The following is a 23,706-nucleotide window of genomic DNA, read 5'->3' as shown; positions in this document are numbered from 1 at the left end:
CAGTGTGGTTGTCAAGGTTTTTTCTTTCCCCTTTATGTGAAGGGAAATGATGAGAGGAAGGAGAAAGTGAAATAAATGGAAGACTCATTGGTTTGTGTCTTTCTGAAACATAAATCTGGGTAATTAATGGTGACATCAGGAATGTTTGAGACTGCTTTGGCTGCAGAATGGCTTAGCCCAATAGTTTAAAAGCCACGAACACCAATTGAATACCTGTTAAAATGAATGTTTAAAAATGCCTTTTGGTTTCTCAGAAGGGCAATGTACAAAAGAAAGTTGAACTTTTAAAACTACAAAAAACAGTTCCAAATCACTGTTAGTGATGTTTTTATTTTGAACAGAGGGATCAATATTCCTTCTTGAAACACTGATGACTGTATAACCGTGGTTGCAAGCTTTTGCATAATCTGATTACTGTGCTAATAGCATGTTATTGCTAATATAAGCATTTTTGTGTGCGGCAGTTTACAGTTGCTGTACTATTACAATTGATGGATAAAAAGGGACATTTTTAAGGGTTCTGTACATAGAAATCCTTTGCACGACTTTGTGAGAGCTCTGCTACTTAAAGCTAGACAGTGTGAACAATGGACAATAAATTTGCTCCATGGAAAGTCATTTTCAATGCAGCATCAAGTAGCAAAAGACTGAGCGGAACTGTGCTCAGTTACAAGCATTCATCTGTATGGTGGAAAACCAATTACACCAAACATTTTGCTTCCTGTACCAGAGAACAATATGGCATCCACTCCCATTCTATGCATGAAAGCCAACTGGATTGACGGCTGAATATTCCTTCAATACACCAAAAGGAGAGTGTTGTCCACTATACATGAGGGCATGTGACTAACAAAGGGCCTTCCATGCTACACACAGCTCTCTCTTTTAACATCTTAGTGCTACCTCCTATTGCCTGATGTGACCATGCTCCTTCACCTACCAATAGAACTGTCCCTGGAAAATGTTAAAAGTATTCCTTAGATGACAGCCTTTCCTCTACTCTCAGCCGTTTCATCCATTGCCATCAACACTTATCTAAGCCTCACCTTTGGATTGATTGAAATCAGGAGATAGATATGATTTCAGGGATCTGCAGAAAGATTCAGAGTAATATTCATTTTCACAACAAGAGGTAATTCCTTTAATTCTTATTTTTGTATAAAGAGAGATATAAAGAGGAAAGCTAGCAGTATGCCTCAGGCCATTTGGAGAGTCTGTAATCACACTGGAACATGCTGGCTCTCTACATTTTGAATATTTTGATTGTGGTTTTAATAACTATTTGTTTGGTTACCTAGGATTTTGTGTTCAGTAGGCCACCCTTTAATTAAGAAGAAGTCAATGAAGTCCTGCTATTCATGAATCAAATAGTAGAAGTTGACTAGAATAATTAATAATGAAAAGAAAAATGCTGGCCTTTAAAAAGTTATACAGTATATGAAATTCAAAGGAGAGTTTGGTCCAGTCTCCCTGCAAGTAGCAATAACATTCTTTCACTCATCTCCACTTACAAAGTTCATTATACTGAATGGCCCAAAGTAATCAAACCTACACCAAGAACCCTAAAACTGCTGAAGTCATAACTTAACAATAGAGCCGGCCCAATGTAATTTTCAAGTGTAGGCGAACAAAATTTTGGCACCCCCCCCCCCAAAAAAAAAAACCTGCGGGGTGAGAAGGGCGGGACACAAGTATGGGAAATAAATAAATAAATAAAATCAGGACAGTAAAAAAAACACTCAAAAACAGGGGAATTCCAGACATGAAACAATCAGGGCTAGCTAACACCTCACAACAAAGGATCCTTCCAGGCAGGAAGCAGCCAGGTTTTGAAACTGCAAGGCCATTCAAAGCTAATCAAGGTGGCCAACTGCAACATCCACACTTGCCTCAAGCAGACAAGAGTTCTTTCTCCCACCCTGGACATTATTCCATGGATATACAAACCCCACTTGCCTATTTTTCCAACGGATGTGGGCGAAACATCAGGAAGGCGGGCCCAGCGTGGGCCGGAGGTGGGGCCCTGCGTGGGCCAGAGGTCGGGCCCAGCGTGGGGGGTTGCTCGCTCCTTCGCGTGGTGACATAAGGCGCGCAGCGTGCCTTACGTCACTGCGTGAGGGAGTGAGCAACCGTCTGCGCATGCGCGGAAGGGTCCCATCAGCCATTTTGGGTGATGGGACCCTTCTGCGCATGCGTAGAGAATCGGCCCTGGAAAAAAGGTGACAGTGGGCAATGGCTGGGCCGTGGTGGCACCACTTTTTCATGGGGGCGCCTCGCGTGCGCCCCCTGTTGGTGTGCACTCACGGCGTCCGCCTACGTGGCCTTGCCGTTGGACCGCCTCTGCTTAACTATAATAATATGTTACTCAAAAACAGTCAATTTGAAAAACAGGGGTTTTGTTGAGTATGGGCTTTAGCTCTGTGACAAAAAATGTGACTGCTTATATATGCATCACAGCTACAACATAGTACATTATAGAAAAGGGAATTAAGCAATTGCTACTGTCTGACCTATTTTTTCCTCTGTTAAAGGTTAACCACATATTTATTGATCAGCAGAGTTCATTTCGGTTTCAAACCAAAGCAGATCAATAGACTTCTGAGCTGAAGACTGATTTCAATGAACTAACAACCTGGCCTTGGATTCTGTATGAAGAGAAAGGCAGGACATAGAGTAAATAAATAAATCTCATGGTACTTCAAAAGAGAGGGTTTCTCAGATTGCCATAAAAAATGTATAGGTTTTGCAGTTTTCCAGAGTTTAGAATTAAAAAACAAAAAAGAAAATGACAACAGTGAATACTTTTTTTAGAAAGTAAAGCACTACTTATTATTTCTAGAGTTATATACCAGTAATACTAATGTGTTGATGTTTAGTTATTTGTATTTACAGTAGATCTGCATATTATGTGAGGGATATGTTGCAGGATGATCTGCATAATATTTTCATGTAATATCACTTGGACCTGTCCTAGAACAGAAGAACAAGGCTAATCAGCTTTTGCTTGGTAGCTCTCATCAATATATATAACATAAATTAGTATGTAAAAATACCTAGTTAGCATGGGAGAAGGCCAACTGATGTAAATTCTGATGTTTATGCTCTTCATGTTTAACACAGAAACTTTGAAATACTTGCCATATGTTATGTTCCTTGAGACAATGATTCTGAAACAGAAAATGATTATGTACAAATGTGGGAGGGAACACCACATTTCCTGACATTCAGTTTATCAAATAATGTCAACTATCTACACACTGCCTTTGAGCAGACATATATCTACACCAGCTAATCCACACAACAAAAACAAATGTTAGATATTGGGTTTTATAATTCAACAGCCCCCTCTTTCCTCAAAAATGCAATGCAATCATCATTCAGACTCAAATGCAAACCTTAAGCTCTCAAATCCTGGTGGATCTGGCAAATACATGGCCCTGACTTGTAAGGGATGGGAGACTGTCAGGGTTCTGGCCTGGAGGCCTAGGAGAGGGAGTAGTGTGGTGGGTTGGCCAGCAGGTATTATATGTAAATTATGCTCACCCATTTTGAACTTTCAGAACTTAGACAGAAGCTGACTCACCACAAAAGCAGAAGCATGTACCATATTTCATCACATAATAGTCACCATCACATAATAATCACACACACCTTTTAGGGTCCTGATTTTGGTTTTTTAAAATGCTTTGCATAATAGCTGCACCTCCTGCCCTGGTGGTAGCGCAGTGTGTTAAAGCGCTGAGCTGCTGAACTTGCAGACGGAAAACTCCCAGGTTCAAATCCCAGGAGCGGAATGAGCGCCCGCTGTTAGCCCCAGCTCCTGCCAACCTAGCAGTTTGAAAACATGTCAATGTGATTAGATCAATAGGTACCGCTCCGGTGGGAAGGTAACGGCGCTCCATGCAGTCATGCTGGCCACATGACCTTGGAGGTGTCTACGGACAACACCGGCTCTTCGGCTTAGAAATGGAGATGGACACCAACCCCCAGGGTCGGTCACGACTGGACTTAATGTCAGGGGAAAACCTTTACCTTTTTTTTTTTTACCTACCCATGCACCTCCCCCTTGGAGCAGTCCCCATAGCTCCAAAGGGCAGATGCACAGATGAGAGAGGCTTCCTATCTTTGTCTGGAAGTGCAGAGGTGAGTGAACCTTCACCTACCTGTGTGACTGCTAGGCATACCTACTTGAAGTCAAAGGAGACTGCATAAACCTACCTCAACCACTCATGCCACCGGGGGGGGGGGGGAGGGGGGAATCTACAGGGTATCCCTCAGTTGCCAATCGGGGGGGGGATAGGCCGCCCATTTTATCACAACATAGTAGTCACACCCCCTTTTTGAAAGGTAAAAAGGGGGAAAGTGCGACTGTTATGTGATGAAATACGTGAGAAAGATCTGTCAGAAGACTTTACAAAATCATCCATCTTAAAAGTATTCACAAGATCGCCTGGCACTAAAAAAAAGACTGATTATATTTCTAAATGTAATTTATGACCCAAAACTGCAAGGTATATATCTGCCTTGCCATTAAACCATTTTGTATAGTACAGTCACTGTTTCTTCCACTGAAAAATCATTCAGCAGGCTGGCAAATTCTTTGAAAATATGGCAAAGAAGCACAACTGGTTGAGAGTAGTTTAATAATCTAGAAATTGTGTGCATCAAACATCATTTAGTTAGTTTTATTGAAATTACTGAAAAATGTACATCAACAAAAGCGAGAAAATATATTTTGAGATAATTTTGCTATTGTTTTAATTTTTGTTATGTCAACCCATATAATTTTAAAAAAATAACTATACATATTATTTTTGTGTTATCGTTTAAACTGATTTATAATATTCTAAATCCTTTAGAGCATCATACTGTCCTTAACTTTAAATGCATTAGGCTCACAAAAGATCCTGGTCTAGGTGCCTCTTTCAGGATGTGGGGGGGTCACAGCAGGTTTCATTTATTTCTGAAAAGATACAGGAGAAGCAGTCCTTCAATTTTATGAGGAAGAAATGCTAAAACTCAGACATCATCACAGGTAGAGCCTGTTGATCATTGACTACAGTTTAGCACTTGAAAACAGTGGAGTGTATTTCACCAGCTGATCACAAAGAAGAATATAATGCTGAAGGCATTTTCTACAATACTGAGGACCCACACCTCCCTCTTAATTGTGTCCTTTCCCTGAGGGGGGTGTCTAGATAACCCTCCTGGTAACTTCTGGGAGGGCACTGAGACACCGCCCCCTCCCCATTTTCTATTTTAAGGCCCCCAAGGCCTTAAAATAGAAAATAACTTACCCAGCCATCATTAAAGTCCTGCTGGAGTCTTACTGATGCATAGAAATGGTGTGCCCATGGGAGGGGCAGGAGGAAAATTGCTCTTTGTCCCCCTCCTGGTGCATCATTTCTATGTGCTAGAAGGAAGGAAGGAGGACTGCAGAACCATAATGGTGGCTGGGTAAGTTATTTTCTATTTTAAGACATTTGGGGTGTGTGTTGGGGCGGGGGTTGGTGTCCTCTGGGTTTTCTGGGCTCATGAAACCCCAAAAACCCGACAGGGCTGTGTGGATTGGGTCTGAGGATCCTGTGACGAGGTCTTTGGGTCCAATCCACACTGGACTCATACCTGGAAAGACCCAGATCTTACCAGGTATCTAATTAATTCAGGACAAAGCAGGGATTTTTTTTTTTTTACCAGAGGCATCATTTGGACACCTCCAGTTAAAGTGCACAAACTCATGTGTTTTGGGCCTTGTCTGGATGGGCTCTATGACAGCTACCCCTGAACATTTTTCTCACTTATGTAGTAACTGATTATGATATTTCCAGACAGTTATTCTGTGCTTGACATCAATTAGGTTGGTTATCAATGAGTTAAATTCCCAGTTTGTCTGCAGAGGTAACTTAAGATACAGCTCATTACAATAAAGCAGTCAAATAATCATCAAAGCATGAATGACTGTAGTAATATCTCTGTCTTCCAGCAGCGGCCACATGGTGGATTGTCGGCTGAAGCCAGTAATAAAAACATTTCATACCGTGTTATCATAGTATCTAGAACCAATGCTACATTCTCTGTTTGAAATTCTACTCCTTAATTTGGTGTATAACTCCATATTTATCCAGCCAATCAGTGCATTAAATCTTCAAGCATTTTATCTCTGATATTACTTACACTGCATTAAGAAACATCCTCCATGCATGAAGGGCTCATGGAAGAATGAAAGTTATCTCCTTGATGGACAAGAATGAGAAGTTTTTCTTTTTCCTGTCCTGCATCTATTTGTTTTTAAATTTTTGGGATTTTAATTTTAAAAATGCAATTAAATACAATGTCTTCCACAAATGGGAAAGAGGTGAAGGTTTGTGTTTGCTAATAAGATTACTTTCATTGTGGGTGTTAAAGGTTTCATGGAGAATGAGATTTTTTCCACCAATTTGTGAATATTCTTTACATCCCAAATATCAACTAATAGGTTGCTAGAGATATTGACATGGACAGTGAGGACATCCTTTGGCTAGTGTGGCGAATCGTCAGGTAGCTCCCCGCATTGCCCTGTTGACATCCCACACTGTTAAATATTTGTTTGGCCCTGGCTTGCTCTCATGCTGTCCCCGGCTTGTCCTATGAGTATGAGTGTATGATGAATAAAGCAGAATTTTTCTGCAGAGAATGGCAAATAGACATTACCATGCTAGGGATATCTGCAGAGAGTGGCACAAAGTTGTAGACATTAATTTGATTCACTGGTATGTGAAGTACCCTTTACCATAACTGAATGCACTTTTGAGGACTTCTCCCAGAAAATGATATGTGGGGAGAGGGGACCGTGTTTATGTTTGCCAGTATGTACACTGGCTGTTTCTTCTCATGTCATCATTCCTTTAGAGTCTTCCAGTGCATGGTAGCAGTTGCAAGCAGTGAGAACCAGAAGAAGAAATAATGCAAACAGTATTGAAGGAGGTAGCAGAAGGAACAAGGAGTCTTCAGTGTCTTGCTCCATGGTGCAGAGGCATGAACAGAAACAGAATGTAGACCACAGACAGGGGGAAGATGAACAAATCATGCGGGGGGGGGGGGGGGGAGCCTCAAAAGCCTCCCATTGCAGCCAATGGTCCAAAAAAAATTGGTTTTTTCATAAGCCAGATGAAAATTCTGTTCATATAGGCGCCCCATTTTCGTTAGCAGGAACAAATACGAAAATGAGATGAAACAAATTAAACTACACAAAATGAAGAGCAATTCCATACAAAAGCACAATACTATTAAATACCAAATCATCCAGGGCATTTTATTTCTAATTTAGTATGCTTCTAAAAGCTGGACAGTGAAGAAAGGTGACAGGAAGAAAAATCAACTCATTTGAGATGGGGTGTTGGTGGAATGCTCAGCAGATACTGTGGACCACAAAAAAGACCAGTAAATGGGTCCTAGAGCAAATAAAAGATGAACTCTTCTTGAAAAGCCAAGATGACCCAACTGATCATTGAGGTTTCTTATTCATAGGGTCACCATTATATAAAGTTAACTTAGAGCCAAATAATAACATCAACACTTTTTTTACTTAACAGTTGCAGATGTAAAAACACCATGAATGGGGGCCAAGATGGCTGTCATTTTTTTCTTGCTATGTTTTACTTGTTTGGAGAAGTTATGCGGGATTTTTTATTTTTGCGGGGTTTTTTTACATAATAATGCAAGGTAAATGTAAACATCACTTTATAGTTATAACTACAATAAATGTAATAGGCTTCTCCTTTCAATATGAATGTCACCAAGTTAGGTTTTTACTATTGCATTTTTATGGTTAGCTTAACATAGTTACTTTTTTTAATTAATGTTCCTAACTCTGTATCTATAAGAATGGAATGACTTCCCAGTTTTTAGGAAACTGCATAAAAACATATGACCTTCAAACATGTGACCTCCATAATACAGCATAGAAAAATGAAGGTATACATAGCCTGGAAGTGTGGTTCTTTTTCACCACACAACATTTTCAGAACAATCAGAAGAGTGTAGAACAGTGGCTCTAGCAAATCTTTCTCAGATAGGACTCTTATTCTTCTTTCTTTTTCACACACAGTATACACACATCAGTACTCTTGAGTTTGTCCATCAACCTTTCCCCTTCATCTTTTTATTACTTTTCTGTATCTCTCCAACTATTTCTAAAAGTCTAGTCAGTTTGAAGGTGAAATTATAGAAATGTTTACAGAGAAATTTTGAAAATAGGGTAGAGGGAGAGGGAACACAACAGGAACAGGGGGTATAGGAATACTACCATAATGCAATGAAGAAGTGTATTTCTGCTGCCAAAATGTGTATTTGTATCAGTATACTGGATACTGTTTAGAAATGCATGTAATTCTTTATTTGTAGAACAATTTCTAGATAAAAACATGTTAAAAAAAACATCCTAAATTGCTGCCCAAGTACTCCAGCTGTATCTTTTCACTAGGAAATGTCCCAATTTTCTGGGACCTATTTCTGATAAAACACTGCACTTCTGTACTTTGTTACTCTTTTGCTTCTGGGAAGATGTTATAGATGCATTTAAAAAAATCTTATTCTATGCTAATGTTTGTCTTCTCTCAGAGGAGACCACAAGTCAAATATTCAACAAGAGGGTGTCCGAACATATTAGGGGCTCTTTCACCCCCAAAGTTATAGCACAGTGATTCACTTCCTGGCTGCAATCATATGGATTCCTGGGGTCTGTAGCTTGGTGAAATGCTAAAGCAATCTGCCTGAGATTGCTATATATCCCTCCCTAAACTATAGGTCCCAGGATTCCTAAGATTGTTGCTATGGCAATTCAAGTGGAATCATAATGTTATGATTGTCTAATGTGAAAGAGCCCTATGATTACTCTCAATGGAGTGCCTTTTTAATTCCAAGACATGTTGGTACAAACTCTGTAGTTGCATTCAGTCCCACCCAGTTGCCGATTCACTTCCCAACCTTTGTGATCAATATGTCTGTGTCTTTCTTCTGGGTGACCTAAGACATCTGAATATGCATACCCATGCCCCCATCTTCAGTTTTAGCCCTACACATGAGCAAATGAATCAACAGGCCTCATGTAGAACAGGTTTTTGCAAAAAAAAATAAATAGAGTACAACAGGTGGAGTCTTCCATCATGAAAAGAATGAAGAACAAGAAGAGATAGGCATTCATGATACTGGAGTGTCATGGATATTATAGGAAAATATGGACCCAGCAGCTGAATTTGCACGAAATAATAAACCAGTAGGATGCACATTGCTGGTTCATGCTGTTTGTGAAGCAACGGATAATAAAATAATTTAGCTCTGAATTTATTGAGTAATGTTTCTCTTTCAGAAAATCAGAGAGCCAAACCAAAAATAACTGGTGGTTTATTCCTGTTCTTTGTAGTGAGAGAAACATACCAGAAAAGGGAACCTCCTGCATTCTCATAATACATAGCACAAAAGGAAATTTTGTCTGGCTGGAACAAACATGAACCCTGATGCACTCTCACTTTTGTGTTATTATTTATTGAATTTATATTTCTTTTCTTCTTTCTTAAATAAAAACTCAGGACTATATTTCATGAAGCCACTATCCTGAAGTATCTGTGCAACAAGGGATAATGGTAATTTACCAGTATAATCACTCTTGGTTTTGCACATTTCCATAATAGTGCCATTCTAGTGATTAATGGCTCTATGGTCCTATGGCCATGCTTCCTCTAAAGCAGAACTTCTTAAACGTTTGCATTCATAACCCCTTTTGGCCTAAGAAAATTTTACATGACCCCAGATATATAGGTATATAAAATAAGTATATCTACTGTTAACAAACCAGCCTTTACAGGGTTGATTTTCCTTTTTATGAAGTACAACTGAAGCATCTTCTGCAGAGTCCAGTATAAACACTGCTCAACAAGTTTGTGTAGATGTCTGAAACAGCCACTAGGTGGCATTTTGAAAAGTGTTACTATTGCCAAATATTTGGGACCCTAAAACTGAGCTAAGAGGACTCCATTTGGGGTCAGGCTCCACAATTTAAGAAGCAGTGCTCTAGAGGACGTAACTCTACCCTCTCAAAGTGTCACTATCCATTTAATTTTTTAACAGGCTAAAGAAAATATAGATTTTTTTAAAAAAATATATAAACTTTAATTGATGAATAAGTGTGAGTGAAAGTGGAATATCAGGGCAGTCTCATCCCCTGGCATCACTTCTGTACCAGCATGCTGGGACTGAAGCAGATCCAGGCTCATCAATTGTGACTGTGTCACAACTAGGGGCTTATGATCGGTTTTATTTTCAGTGGCAAAGGACAAGTTCATCATAGGGAGGTAACAGGCTGACGATGGGTTACACATGGCATCACACAATAAAAATCGTCCCTATTTCCACTCCTTGATGTACATTTATTGTATTGTGCCACTGCAAAATCATTAAAAGAAATGCTACATTATTCCTTCCTATGTTCCCTCCCATAAAACTTTGCAAACAGAGAGAATCCAATCAAAAGTATTACTCTCCTTTGTTGCCATGTGTGTGTAAACTAATGTTCTTTCCTTTCCTTTTTGCAACATGCTTTTTGTAGAGAAAGATATAAATATGTGATAAGGAGATAAAGGAAATCTATACAAATTGAAATAATATCTCATAGTAATTCATTGGCTGTTATAAAAATAGACTGATTTAATATTATTAGTGTAGACCTTACAAATTGTCAACAAATAGGTGAAATATAAATCACTACTCCTTCTGCAAGCAGTAGATTGTTTTGAGATAGTGATCACTTTGAAGTATAGCAAGTATAGTTTTTTGAGAACTGGAGAGAGAGAAAGGAGAGAAAAATAAAGGGAGTTGGAGAGGGGGAGAGAGAGAAAGTAGATAGAAGAAGACAGGAAGTACATACCTCTTTAGTTGTCACTAAATGTGCAGTAGAGGCAATTTCAGTTAGTACAGTTTCAGCCAGAAAAGCTGTCTCTGAACCAATTTTATGGAATTTGTATATGACAGCCCCTGTCCTCGTACAGTAAGAATAATCATAATAATGGATTTCTTTCATCGGAAGGGACTGGGCTAGATGGTGCTCTGCTTTCTGAGGCAGATGTCTCACTGGAAGGCAGTCCTGACACAAGATCTCTACCTGATCTACCAATTTATCTTACAAAGGAAAGGGAGGAAAATTCTAGTGTCACCTTTAAGACTAACGGTTTATTTAGGATAAGTTTTTATAGATTTCAATCCAGTTCTTCAGATGCATGAATGGAATACAATCTTCTTGACTTCCATGAGTTATATTGTAGTAAGCCCAAGTTACATTTGTGTAACTCACCTTTCTATTTGTTGCAGAGGTCCGAATTATCTTAGCTTCCTCACATAACAATGAAAATTCACTGTCAGAGGCAGACAGCATTAAAATGTGTGTTCACAGTGAATTTTTGTTGTTGTGTGACGAAGGTAGAGGATTCTGACTTCTACAGCAACTAGAGAAATGAGTTCCATGAATGTACCTTGGACTTAGTTCAGCATTACTCACCAACAAGATGCTGGTCTTAATGAAAACAAAAACAATTTTCTTCTTTCTCTCCCCTACCCCAATTTTCCTCTAGTCCAGGAAGGACCAGGGATAATTGAGTAATGCCTTCCTTTTACTGATTCATGTAACTCTTACTCTTACTTTAATGTAAGAGTACTCTTCTTTAATGGGTTCCTGTATCTATTTTCTGAAATATTGGTTGTTGCTTTACTGTAGAATGTTCAAGTCATTTCCATGTTATGGAGACCCTAAGGCAAATCTATCATGGGGCCTTCTGGGACTGAGAGTGTGTGACTTGCCAAAGGTCACCGTGTGGCTCAGTAGGCTCAGTAAGGAATCATATCCTGGTCACAAGAGTTGGAGTCTAATGCTCAAACGATTACACCATGCTGGCTCTCCCAGTGTAGGATATATTCTAGCGTTTTTAACACTTTTTTTCAGGCCTGGCTCTCTTGTTGCTATCCCCTCAAAATAATGGAAGACTGGAAGCTTTTAAAATTGATATTTATACTTGTGATCCATTCAGATGGAGAACAGAGATGTTTTGAATAAAGGACAAATATAGTCACATATTTAATTAGAATTTCCTAACAGGTTTTTTTTTGTTTCATTGTATCTGATAGTGGAATTACATATGTGATCAACAGCAGAATTCAAGTTGTTGCTGATATTCTAAAAAGTTCTTTTCTCTGGTGCTTGCTTCTGATGCTGTTGTTGATTATTTAAATACAGTGTTCCCTCACTTATTGCTGGGGTTAGGTTCCAGGACCACCTGCAATAAGTGAAAATCCGTGAAGTATGGACACTATATTTATTTTAATATTTATACATTATTTTAGTAATTTTACACTATTTTAAGTCTTTATCAACCAATCATGTGTTGATAAATTGCCTCCTTCTCCTCCTGTTGCCGCTTGGGCTCCTTTGGCTTCTCCTTCCTCCCTTCCTTAGGCTGTAAATTGTAATTTTTAATGATTTATAATAGTCTTTTAGAGTTTATTTAAAAACCGCAAAACAGCAAATCCGCAAAAATGAACCGCGAAGTAGTGAGGGAACACTTTACCTGTAAGGCATAGCTTCACTCTGTGCTATAGGATACTAAATGATGAACTGCTATCAAATATACTCTGCTGGTTGAGAATGAATGAGACATCAATGGCTGAAGGAAGAAATATGGTACTGGCATTTATCACACAAATCTGGCCTGGATACTTAGAAGAATTGTAATTTAGTTCAAGTGGGAATGTTATGCTTGCTGAACCCTTCCTGAGAATGATGCCATGATACCAGCAGGAAGGAGAGGAGGGTCATAATTTAGTAGAAATATTTTTGTGTGCTAGTAGAAAACCCATGGATCATTCCTTAAGCAACTCCAAATAGGTTTAGGAAAATAATCCTGCTGGGAATCCTGATAGCTATGCCCTGTCAGTATTGACACTTCTGGTCTAAATGGACCAATGGTTTCATTCAATTTAAGTTAGTTTCCTGTCGTTCCAACCAAAGTAGATAAAATTTGATTTGAATGGAATGTCATAAAAGATGAGGAATGTCTTGTGAACATTTACAAATTAAGATGATGGGGAATGTTTTTCTCTGAAAAAATGCAAAAAAAAATGCAGGAATGACACTATGCGAACTTAAGTACAGAAATCCTAAATATGTAGCATTCGGGTTAGAATGTGTAAGAATTTCACTAGTGTTACTTTTTATATACAGTAATAGTGCTTTGTACCATTTAATTCAATCAGTTGGGGGGGGGGGGGTACTGAATACTATGTTTTAGTCCTTTTGAATTATCTTCATAGGCACATAACAACAAAAAATACAACAAAATGTAGTAGTTGTAGTATTGTTTCCATCCCTGTCATACTAGTTTATATTGTTTCAAACATTTCTCAAGTAGGGAATTCACAACTATATATCTATATTGTTATTCCCAGCATATGTGTCTCTATGTGTATGCTAAGGAGAGTGGCTGAGGGAGATGAACTTGACTAAGACCACTTTGAGTGTTTCTGACAGAGGTGACATGTCCAGGAGGAATTGTCCGGATCATTGTAGCCATTATTCTCCTCTGGGCAAAAATGTATACAAGGGTTTGCAAAGCTGTTTTCATCTAACATTCTGTATTTGAACCCATTGAGCTGTTGTGAACAACAGCATTTCTCACCAAACACAGTGTAGGATCCTGACCCTCAATAAGGTCGGCATTCAAAATTTCCATTGTCTTCACCCTTGACCTCTTCTGCTGACAGCATCTGATTAATTCCAAGTTATTTTTGTAATTACCAGCTCTTGACCTTTTCTCCCCATTGCATGCTGAAAGCAAAAAGCTGCATCTTAGGGCTTGATGCCTTTCATCAGGAAAATGTGCTCCTCACTCTGTCATCCCTTTCCCCCATTTTTCCACAACTCTCACAGTCTCTTATAGCTTTAGTTGTCAAGCCTAACCTCCTCTTTGGAATTTTAAGTGAATCACTGAGATGGATTTTTACACTCAAAATCATCTCGAGAAGATATGAATTAAAATTTATTTACTAAAATATTACTATCATACAATCTTAGGTCAATATGAATAAAATCATACAAAGCATATTAAATGGTTTGGCATGTTAAAAACAGGAGAGTTAAAGCATATTCAAAACTGTTTAAAACCACAATGCATGTACAGGTTTATGTAAACTCAATTAGTCCCTAAGTCACAAACTGGTATTTCAAAAATGGGTTGTGGGATGTGGCAGGATGGGCTCTCTCCCACATCCTGCTGTATTGGATTGACTCTGGGGGATGGGGGTGGGGGTGGGGACTATCCCAAAGACCTTAATCCTCATGCAGGTACAAATAAGAAGTTACTCCCCTTCCAGTATTCAGATCTCAAGACAGTTGGGGCTTTGAACATCAACACCTGAATTCACACACCTCTTCTTCCTTTTCTTTCCTTTCTCTTCCTTCTAGTCTTTTTCTTTCTTATCTCCCTTTTTAGTCCCCTCCCCCTTACTTTGTCTTCCCTTCTTTTCTTTTTTCCCCTTTCCTTACTTCATACCTTTCTATCTTTCTTTTTTCTTCCTTTATCTGGCCTTTTCTTAGTAGTCACATTCTTTCAACCTCAGAATAAGGTGCACACACACACACACAACTTCCAAAATATAAATCTTCATTAAATTGCTTACTTACTTTTCTGACATGGATGTCCTTACTGTAGTCTTCAGTGCTATGGTTTTGCCATTTTGTATTCCAAATACTCTTCCATTATCCGGGCAGAGGCCAAAAGAGGATGCTAGGCAGAGAAGGATATTCCATTTTGGGGGGGGGGGGGGGATTTGAAAGAGTAAAGCCATTTCACCCTGTTTTCCTGTTATTTCCCTCACCCATGTTGCCATTGTGGAAACAACCCTCGTGTATGAAATGGGAAGTGGAGAGGGGGAATAACCAGTGAAAATGGGGAAAATGGTTTTCCTCCATCAAACCCCTCCCTCCCATAAAATGGACTATTTTTCTAGTTCTAATGCCCCCTTTTGGCCTCCACCCAGATGATGGAACAGTACCATATTCCAGTAGCTAATTCTTTCTATCTACATACCACCCTCTTGTGGTTTCTTCTGAGCATAATACATAATACCTATAGCCCAGTAGCTAATTTTTTCTATCTACATAGTGTCATTTTTTAGTTTTGAAAGGCCCTGCCCAAAAAGGAGCAGATATTATAATTAAAATTCCTCAATTATTTTATCTTGGGCAATGGAGGGAATATATGCTTAGTTTGGTCCAGATCCATCAAGCCATATAGGAGTCTTTGTGGTACAGACCAACCGATCAACGTAGATACATACTTTGCCTTTTATATATGTTAAGTTAAGAAGAAATGCCATATTTACTTGAGTGTAATGTGCACCTTTTTTGGCTAAATTACATCTCCAATATTAGAGTATACATTAGAATGACAAGTTTGTATAGGGTGGGCTTGTGATGCTGCCAGAAGACATTGCCCCTTTATGGCTCTGCTACTGCTGCTGCTTCAGGCGTGGCTACTGTGGTTAGGATCCCAAGCTGGGTGAACAAAGGCTCAGCCTATGCCACTTCTCCTTGCCAAGGAACCTGGCTGATTGGGCTGCCTTCAGGTGCACTGGATGTCGGGTTCAGAGCAGGGAAGGCAGCCACCTCCACCTCAGCCCAGGAGGAGGAGGAGTTGGTGGCAGCTGATGGAGGGAGGCAAACAGTTCCTGGAGAGTGAGAGTTCAGGCAATTCTGCCTCCTGCCCCCTGACACAACTTTGCCTGTACCATTGGACACATCCATTCACCAGCACATCTAGTAATTATGATAAATTTGTAGTAGCCCTCCAACCTTTTTATTATTCTGACTAGTGAACTCATTGACAATTCAGACAATGGCAAATAAATTCCCTAATTTTATTAATTTTGGAGGGAAAATACTGGACAGAATCCAACAAAATCCACAAAAGATCAATATCTTTATTTACCAACCAAAATCCAGAAAACATACATCCTGCATGTTTCATTGGGCAAAGGTTTTTTTAAAAAGCTGTGTGATGTATTTTTTTCATTTTGGTTGCTCAATAAAGATACTAGTATTTTGTGATTTTGTTGCATTTTGCTACATAGCCAACACAATTACCATGAATGCTTCCTGGCCATAATCCAGCTAGTTTGTGAATACATAAAACCTTATGTGAAGATAGAGAGTTTTTTTTTCTTATTTGTCAAATAGTAACTACTCCCACTTCTGTGGATCTGGGCTGTTGGCTAAAACCATTTATGTACTTTTATATTTATGATATTTCCATGAAAGGAGTGTATACTCATCATTTTCACATTTATTTTTAATGTCTTATATATTTCCCCTGTAATACTGCATAACTGGAAGATTTATGACAGTAGTAGAAGCAGGCAGAATTCTATTGACTGGTGAAAAAGGGACCAATGCCCCTGTAAGCTTCCACATTGTCAACTGAAGAGCAGCTTTCTAAATCACATCTGAGATTCAGAACAAGATTTTAATGTCTTCTTGACCTAGACTCTAGGTCCTAGAGAATACTCACAAATGCACTAAATAACAGAAGAGCAACAAATTAGAAACAAACTTCAAAACTAGCAGTTGCTAATAAAATGGTATACTGTACTTTATATTAATTGTTGTGGCATTATAATTTTAAGTAATGGAGCAATACTGTCCCTTCCAATGCTAAATACACATACACATATTTCATAGTATGTACATTGAAAGTTAAATACTGTCACATATTAAGAGAAACAAATGGTGTCGTGTGTGTGTGTGTGTATACACCAAATAATATCATGGACCTATATAGAAAGTGAGGCATTTAAATAAAGCTTAACCTCTCCTCTGGGGAGTATATTTTTTAATATGTCTGTCTGTGGCCATGGCTGCTGCAGGATCAAAGCAGCAACTTTGGCATTTGCAGTAGAGTACAAAGTGCATTGATGTCAATAGAAATTTTGAAGACCAAGGAACGATAGGAACTGCGCTCAAGAAACCTTGCTTGCCCTTACTTTCCTGCTCCATTTTTGTGCTTTCTGAATTCTTGAGCTTCGGTGAACTTTACAAAATGAGTGTCTGTTTCTTTCAAAACATGAAATACACTCATTTATAGCTTTCTAAAACATACAAGAGAAGGAGCAAAACAAAATAAATGCAATTCCTTTTCATGAAATTTACTTTTATGATAATATCATTCAGGTATCTCGATCCTTTTCTATTTATACAATTCACATTTATGAAGTCTTTTTCATATTTATTCTGGCAATGATTGTGAAGGTTTTTGAATAGGATGAATACCTTTCACATCACTGAAGAGTAGCAATTTGGGGATCTTGTGAGTCCATGGCTCCTTCATTTGGCTCAATCCAGTGGATAATATGGTCTTGATACTTGAATGGAAGGAGTCAAAGATGAGTTTGATAGTCAAAACATGAAACAGAAAAAGAGGAAAACTGAAGGCAGTCAGGCAGGAGTCACCAAAAAATAACTCTAACTGGAGAGCAGAAGAAATATGATATTCCCATGGCCTCTGAGCAAATGAGTGGCAGAGGTGAGATTCAAACCCAGGCCTCCTGCTTGAAAGCTAGGCCTCCTGCTTGAAAGCTAGGCCTCTTCCTTTTCAGCTCTTGTTAGGTCTCAGGGCTAGCCCCTCAGTTTCCAGTTTGCATAGGTCATCTCCAGTCAGGAGACAAGGGCACAGATTCTCTAGTTTGGGTGGATTTTGTTCCAGGCAAGGAGGGAAAAGCCACATGCATATTGCCAGCTCAGCTGGTAGAACAGCATCTTGGTACAGTTTGCAAATTTTAATTGATTTGTAGCTGCAACTTTAAAAATAATATTTAGAGAACATTTATCTTTATTTTGTTAGCTTTTTCCTTCACTACTAGTCATTGTACTGTCAGGGCTCACCTTCAACTCTACGCTGCATACATTTTAGTTAGAAGCAACTATGCTAGTTCAAATCTTCCTTGCTCCAACTCCTTAAGTAAGTGAGAAGGAATAATCTGTTTATTTGTCCTTAATCAGGGAGGAGCTTACTTAGCTAAAGGTTTTGTCCTAATTTCTATACAGTAAAATCTGTGTGCTCCTATGTGTTTAAATGATAATCCTTAGTGGAGCGGGACAGCAGCCTCCCACAGGCAACTATGGCGGCCTTGCAGGTCTTTGAGCAGCAGCAAGGTGCTTGGTGGGTTCCTCCTCTTCCTCCTCCAGTGAGGCCTCCTTCTGTCCATCCCAAATCCAGGAGCAGGAAAAGCAAGAAGGCAAGCATAGAATCATAGAATCATAGAATAGTAGAGTTGGAAGAGACCTCATGGGCCATCCAGTCCAACCCCCTGCTAAGAAGCAGGAAATCGCATTCAAAGCTCCCCTGACAGATGGCCATCCAGCCTCTGCTTAAAAGCCTCCAAAGAAGGAGCCTCCACCATGGCCCGGGGGAGAGAGTTCCACTGTCGAACAGCCCTCACTGTGAGGAAGTTCTTCCTGATGTTCAGGTGGAATTTCCTTTCCTGTAGTTTGAAGCCATTGTTCCGCGTCCTAGTCTGCAGGGCAGCAGAAAACAAGCTTGCTCCCTCCTCCCTATGACTTCCCTTCACGTATTTTTACATGGCTATCATGTCTCCTCTCAGCCTTCTCTTCTGCAGGCTAAACATGCCCAGCTCTTTGAGCCTCTCCTCATAGGGCTTGTTCTCCAGACCCTTGATCATTTTAGTTGCCCTCCTCTGGACGCTTTCCAGCTTGTCAACATCTCCCTTCAACTGCGGTGCCCAAAATTGGACACAGTATTCCAGGTGTGGTCTGACCAAGGCAGAATAGAGAGGGAGCATGACTTCCATGGATCTAGACGCTATACCCCTATTGATGCAGGCCAGAATCCCGTTGGCTTTCTTAGCAGCCGCATCACATTGTAGGCTCATGTTTAACTTGTTGTCCACGAGGACTCCAAGGTCTTTTTCGCACACACTGCTGTCAAGCCAGGCGTCCCCCATTCTGTATCTTTGCATTCCATTTTTTCTGCCGAAGTGAAGTATCTTGCATTTGTTCCTGTTGAACTTCATTTTGTTAGTTTCGGCCCATCTCTCTAGTCTGTCAAGATTTTATTTATTTATTTATTTACTATATTTATACCCCGCTCTTCTCAACCCCGAAGGGGACTCAGAGCGGCTTACAGATTATGGCAAAATTCAATGCCGCATTATACAACAAATAATAAATATAACATATCAAATTATAAAACAATTAAAACATATACATGCAATAAAACATTAAAACATAGTTTTAAAGGAGCAGATGTTCCATCAGGCAATGAGACAAAACTGGTGTCGCAGTGCCAGCATTCACTCGAGAGGGCCCAGGTGAATCAAGCACCATGGCCGGAAGAAACAAATGCCAGTATCTCTGTGCTGACCCCAGGATGCTGAAATGGAGGCTGGGCAAGAGGCAGTCTGGCAGCACCAAGCGGCCAGAGTCCCCAGGAGCTGAGCCAGGGGCAGCAAGGGAAACAAACACTGCCCCTTCCCTCCAAGCCCCTGGTGATGGTACCTTCACTTCTTGCTTTTGCCTGAGGCCCTGCAGGCGAGGTCCTTTTTATGCTCCAGCCTCTGTGATGACTCATGGGCCATGTAGTCCCGTTCCTAGTGCTGTTGTGACAGATGAAGAGGAAAACTTGGGTTTTCCACCATTTCAGCCAGAAAGGGAACTTTCCCAGCCTGAATTAGAGCCCTTGCACCTGCAGGAGGTTTGTATTCCAGAAATCTGCCAAACAAGCCCTGAGTCAAAATCTCCCCCATTTTCTCGCCGTAATTATTATCTACAACAAAAAGGAGTTCAGCAGGCTAATCGCCGAAGCCTGAGAATCGCAGCAAAGCATTCTGATGATTAAGCCTGCTCCCATGAGAAATTTTAGGGAGTCATACATCTGGACACAGAGATTGACTTTCGTTTCTGGTTTCCCCAGAGAAGTGTTCTCTGGTGGGAAACGAGGCCCTATTTAGGTTCCTTGCCCCTTTTGGAATCTTGCGGAGTCAATTCGTCAGCTACTGGAGTAGCGTGTGTGGACAGCTACTCCGTTTCCAAGCCTCGTTCCTGTTTCCAAGCCTTGTTCCTGTTTCCAAGCCTTCGTTCCCAGCCTTGTTTACTTCCACGGATCTTGCCTTGCTTCCCGGATCTTGCCAAGTAATTTCCACGGATCTTGGTTTTGCTCCTCGTTTCTTGTTGCCTTGTTCAAGCCTTGTGTTCCAAGTATCAAGTTATTACCTAGCCTTGCTCAAGTTTCATGGACTAAAGGACCTTGTCATCTCCCCTCACTTCGCTTGGCGAAGTGAGTGTTTCGGTTATTGGATTACAACTTTGGACCTTAATATTTCATATTGGACATTGTTTCTTTGGACTAATTTTGACCTTCCCTGAAAGGTCTACTCCTGAACTATTTCCTACACTTGCTTTTATTAACCTTATATATTTCCATAATAAAGATATTAGTTAGATTCTGGCCTCTGTGTATGGTTATTGGTGCTCTGCAGCCTGGGTCGTGACAGCCTCTGAGCAGCAGGTGTTGCTTGCTGGCTTTGCAGAGTCGGGGGCTCAGTTCTGCCAGGAGTGAGTCCCCAGGAGCTGAGCCAGGGGCAGCAAAGGAAGCAAACACTGCCCCTTCCCTACAAGCCCCTGGTGATGGTACCTTCACTTCTTGCTTTTGCCTGAGGCCCTGCAGGCGAGGTCCTTTTTATGCTCCAGCCTCTGAGCAGCAGGTGTTGCTTGCTGGCTTTGCAGAGTCGGGGGCTCAGTTCTGCCAGGAGTGAGTCCCCAGGAGTTGAGCCAGGGGCAGCAAAGGAAACAAACACTGCCCCTTCCCTCCAAGCCCCTGGTGATGGTATCTTCACTTCTTGCTTTTGCCTGAGGCCCTGCAGGCGAGGTCCTTCTTATGCTCCAGCCTCTGAGCAGCAGGTGTTGCTTGCTGGCTTTGCAGAGTCGGGGGCTCAGTTCTGCCAGGAGTGAGTCCCCAGGAGCTGAGCCAGGGGCAGCAAAGGAAACAAACACTGCCCCTTCCCTCCAAGCCCCTGGTGATGGTACCTTCACTTCTTGCTTTTGCCAAAAGATCATTTTGAATTCTGCTCCTTTCTTCTGGAGTGTTAGCTATCCCTCCCAGTTTGGTGTCATCTGCAAACTTGATGATCGTGCCTTCTAACCCTTCGTCTAAGTCGTTAATAAAGATGTTGAACAGAACCGGGCCCAGGACGGAGCCCTGCGGCACTCCACTTGTCACTTCTTTCCATGATGAAGACGATGCATTGGTGAGCACCCTTTGGGTTCGTTCGCTTAGCCAATTACAGATCCACCTAACCGTAGTTTTGTCTAGCCCACATTTTACTAGTTTGTTTGCCAGCACATGGGCCCGCAGCACATGGGCCCGCCACCACTGCCAGATCCAGGCAGACATGCCTTGTCCCCTGACATCACTAGACCTCCTGCGGGGAGAGGGGAGGACAGTACCGCCTGGGGGTTAGCTCCTCTGGGTGCACGCTCATGGCTCCTGTCTCCTCTAGAATCGTAAATACAGATTTAACAAATTACACTTACAACCTACAAATGATTTTGTTTTTGCACAGCCCTAGTGAGTAGCTGTGGATAATGCCATATAATACTGCCTAATGACATATGTATGGGTCATACCAAGGTTTCAGGTTTTGGCCCTGAAATTCCAGAACCTGGACAGCCCTAAATTGGCAATACTACTCTTTAGAGCAGTTTTAGTACCGCAGCTAGAGCTGGAGACTTAGAGCCAAAGGTCATTGTCTCATAGTTCAGCCCTCTGCCCCAACCTATGATTCAGAGAACAGGTGATGGTGGCAAGGTCAAACATTTCTGATCTCGGTACCTGGGACAGTTTCTGTATACTAGGCCCCATCAGATACATGATTGCAGTTTGCGACATCCTTTCCTCCTCGTTTTTTAAAAAATGTTTTGTCATCAGTGCTCAGGGTTAGAGAGATTCCTGATACACACACATAGATGCACACATTTTCCTATAACAAAAAGATTCTAATTTTTGAGTAAATGACAAACAAACATTATTTCTGTCATGATGCTATATGATGCCAGTGAGTTTGAAATATAAAGCTGCAAGTTTCAAAAGTCCTTTCTTTTTAATCAGGTCTGGAAAACCATTTGTTTATTTTGCTCTAAAGTATTGGGGATGTGGAATAGTTTGTAAAGTATACAGTGATTATGGGCAGAATTTTAATTATGTGCTTCGCAACTGAGATAATTCATTTGGCCTTCAAAATGTCCCTCTCCAAAACTAAAATTACTTACTTTATTATCAATAAAGGTCTGAAATAAGCCCTAATTGATATTATTTTAATGTAGCAAAAGTAAACAGGGCAAAAGGGAAAGCCACTGCCCCTTTCCACATGTGGAAAATTTAATTGGCTATTCTCATTCATAAGGAAAAAAATCTTGTTTGAAGGCAGAGGAAATTCTGGAGAAATTCTGTAGGTTTAATTCAAACCTATTGGACTTACCAAGCCTAGGAGATTGCTAAAGAATATAAGTACTACTAAGTTGCCTTTAACTGTTATTCTCTCTGGCAGCTGGAAGCATAATTTCAATTAAAGGTCATGGGGTGGCATCATGAAGTAACTTCTATGAGAGAGTTGTGTTCAGGCCAGATATTTGGCATGTTGTAGTTAATATTTATTTCAAACACTTGAAATTGGGAATTTTTCTATTGCTATTTTTGTTATTACAAAAAATGTTAATTTTCCATACAGATCATGAGATTTACAGATAATGATATAAATCATATGTTTTCATGCAGTACTGTATTCCCATGTATTGGGATGGTAAACTTTGCAAAGTCATGTGCAGTCCTATGGCTGTATTTTGATCAGAGACCTTCTTTAAGCTCTCTGTTAAGCTCTTGCCATAAAAAAACCAGACATAATTGCTTATTTTATTTCATTTAGGATCCTTGTTTAGGATCAAAGGTGGCTTGCAAGCATGTGAAAATCAGGGTATGGTTAAAATTATCTATATAACAGTCTAAAATAATTCAATGATAGTTCAGCTAAAAACAGAAGATTAAAACAATATAAAATACCAGTATGATGTGTATTCACGCTGCATAATAGTTCCATAGCACTTTAACTATCTTCGTTTGTGGGAATTGTAGTTTGGTAAGGGACTTAAATTCTCTAATCTACAAATGCAGAGTGCTGGCTTTGGTCTATAAAACTCTGTTTGGTCTAGGTCCAGATTATTTGAATGATTGTGCTTGCCTCTATGATTCTGTCAGTGCTTGTAAGCCCTTCTGTCTGTCCCACCACTATTTGAAGGAGCAGAGGATAGAGGGCCTTCCCAGTAGTTGCTTCCAAGCTTTTAAACAGCCTCCTAGAGAGGCCAGGAGCCTCCTCATTGCTCTATGTCTGGTGCCAGTCTTCACAAATTGATGAGTGTTGAGGTGTTAACGTTATGTGGTTTGCCAAACATTTTCATATTTTCATATTTTATGTTTTAACTTATGAATGGTTGTATTGTTTAAATATGTCGTTAGCCACCCTGAGCCATTATTGAGAGAAAGGTGGCATATAAATAAAATAAATAAATAAATAATGGAAAAGAAAAAGTTGTAAGAGAACAATTGTAAATGTGAAAAGAAATGG

The 23,706-nt window shown here is 40.2% G+C and overlaps 1 protein-coding gene across 2 annotated transcripts in view; it reads left to right on the top strand.

The window, feature by feature from the left end:
* spon1 (spondin 1) overlaps positions 1 to 23,706 on the top strand; it is a 426,626-nt gene that overhangs the window by 135,044 nt on the left and 267,876 nt on the right. The window lies entirely within an intron of this gene.

The sequence above is a fragment of the Anolis carolinensis genome, chromosome 1, assembly GCF_035594765.1.
Source record: "Anolis carolinensis isolate JA03-04 chromosome 1, rAnoCar3.1.pri, whole genome shotgun sequence".
In the NCBI taxonomy this organism is placed as follows: domain Eukaryota; kingdom Metazoa; phylum Chordata; class Lepidosauria; order Squamata; family Dactyloidae; genus Anolis; species Anolis carolinensis.
Note: the sequence above shows the minus strand (reverse complement) of the source record. Positions and strands in the feature narration are given on the sequence as shown.